We start from the raw sequence: 2135 nt of genomic DNA on the forward strand, positions 1-2135 counted from the left end.
CCCAGAAAAATACAAAATCTTAATTTAAAAGTCTAATCTATAATTGATCTGTAATGTTTGTTATTATATACCGTGTACACAATTAATGTTGTCAATACACACAAATCTCAACTACAGCTGTGTGCAACAAAATTGATTTGTTCTCACATTATTTTAGACAGCTTTGAAGCTTAGTTCTGTTATTTCCATAACCGTCACAGTTTGTTGTGAAGAAGGAGGAGCGTTTGTTAAAGTCTCGTGAGAATACTGCTTGGTAGATCATGTGGTTTTGTTGCTGTGAAAGAGGGTCAATCTTGTGGTTGGAAAACATCTAAACTTTGATACACAAACATTCAAAAGCAAACAACACATGCTATTGTGTAACTTCTTTAGGCATAATCTAAGCTTTCTGTTCTGAATCTAAATTATGTGCAACAATGACACATAATAGTAAATGTATAAATACATTTTATACTAACCAACAGATTTGTTTTAAGTCTTCTCTGTTTCCTGAATTATGCTTTTGTAATGTATCTTTTTATTGAACAAGTTATTAGTATTGCTAATGTAAATTACATGAAAAGCTCAATGCATTAAGTTGGTCCTCAGCAAAGCTCAATCTGTTCTGAACATCTACTTCCTCTTATTGACTCTACAGGAAATGCTTAAATTGTCTCCGCCTACTGTAATAGGTCTCACATCTTTTCCTTATACAGACGATAACTCCTCTTCTTTGAGGCTCATGGTTAATGCTGCTAAAGTTTATTATTCTTTATTATTTCATTTCAAATGATTGATTTCACACTTCTCTGAATATCAGCTAGTTGAATCTGAGTCTGTTACAGGACAGCTCATAATATAAGAGATCATATTTTTCTCCTGTCTGAGCTACATAACCCAGATTTAAAAGTCCTAACTGCATTTCGATGAGTGTCATAAATCAGGATTTCATACAATCTGGTGTTTGTTAGTCTTGTATTTGCTTGAATTGATCAGCAGATTTGCCTGGATGTGCAAGTGTGAGGGTTCTGTAAACATTTGTTACTCAAATACTAAAAGCCTGACCACGACATTTATGCTGAGCGAATGCAAAGGCAGTGAAGAGGCAACAAGATGGGACAATGTAAATGTAAATAGTGTTCCTCGGAAAAAAAAAAACACTTGAGGAATGCATAGTATTTATTACATAAATTCTAAAAAAAAAAATTCTTGCTGCCAATAGCCTTGTGGGCAGTGCACCGAAATAGGGCTGTTGCGCTTTGGGCATCCCGAGTTCAAGTCCCAGCTCATGGGCCTTTCCCGACTGCACATGATTTCTAACAACCTAGAAAAGAGTTGGTCTGGAGGTGAGGATCAAAAAATAGACTATTGGGACATTTGGGAACCAAACAGTGTCACTGAAGAGTGTGGCATTGACAAAGATCTAATGCTAAACTGCACAATGCTCTGTGCTCTTGGCCTCTACCATTCTACTGTATGGAGGTCTTTGAGCCCATTCTGGTGCATCAGAATAAGACGTGGGATGAAGCCCTGAACTACTGCAGACAGAACTACGTTGACCTGGTGAGTCTAAGATCCCAGATGAATGTGGAAGAGGTGATAGCACCATAACATCCCAGACAGTTTATGTGTGGAATAGGGCTGGACAATAATTCAATATCAATATGTATCGCAATATAATTCTTTTCAATAACGGTGATATGATTTTTAAACACATTTCCGATATTTCGATATACATTACCAGTTTCCCATACATTGATGTATTTGTGGCGTTTGACTTCGTTGAATAAACATGAGCACTGCACGTTTCAAAATCAAAACGTGGTGCGGGTGTTTTATATGAATGTATCTCTGAAGGGAACCGACTGTCTTCAGAAAAGTTTCGATGACATTTTCATTTGATCTGATAAAGTAGCATTCATGAGCGAAGCTGCTTTGATTACAGCCAAGTTCTACCGCTCTCAAAGCGCCTCCTGCTGGCAGACAATCAGTTTTTCAATTTTCAATAAGCCCGTCTCCAGCAACATGTTTTTGTTGTTGCTCTTTTTTTTCTGCAGCAACTCAGAGCACTTTTCATATTCTTTATCCTGGCTGAAGCACATTTGTTTCAATCTATAACAATAATCAGCCACCCTACATTACCAGTCAAAGGTTTT

Source organism: Sinocyclocheilus grahami, unplaced genomic scaffold, assembly GCF_001515645.1.
Source record: "Sinocyclocheilus grahami isolate Dianchi unplaced genomic scaffold, SAMN03320097.WGS_v1.1 scaffold341.1, whole genome shotgun sequence".
Taxonomy (NCBI): Eukaryota; Metazoa; Chordata; class Actinopteri; order Cypriniformes; family Cyprinidae; genus Sinocyclocheilus; species Sinocyclocheilus grahami.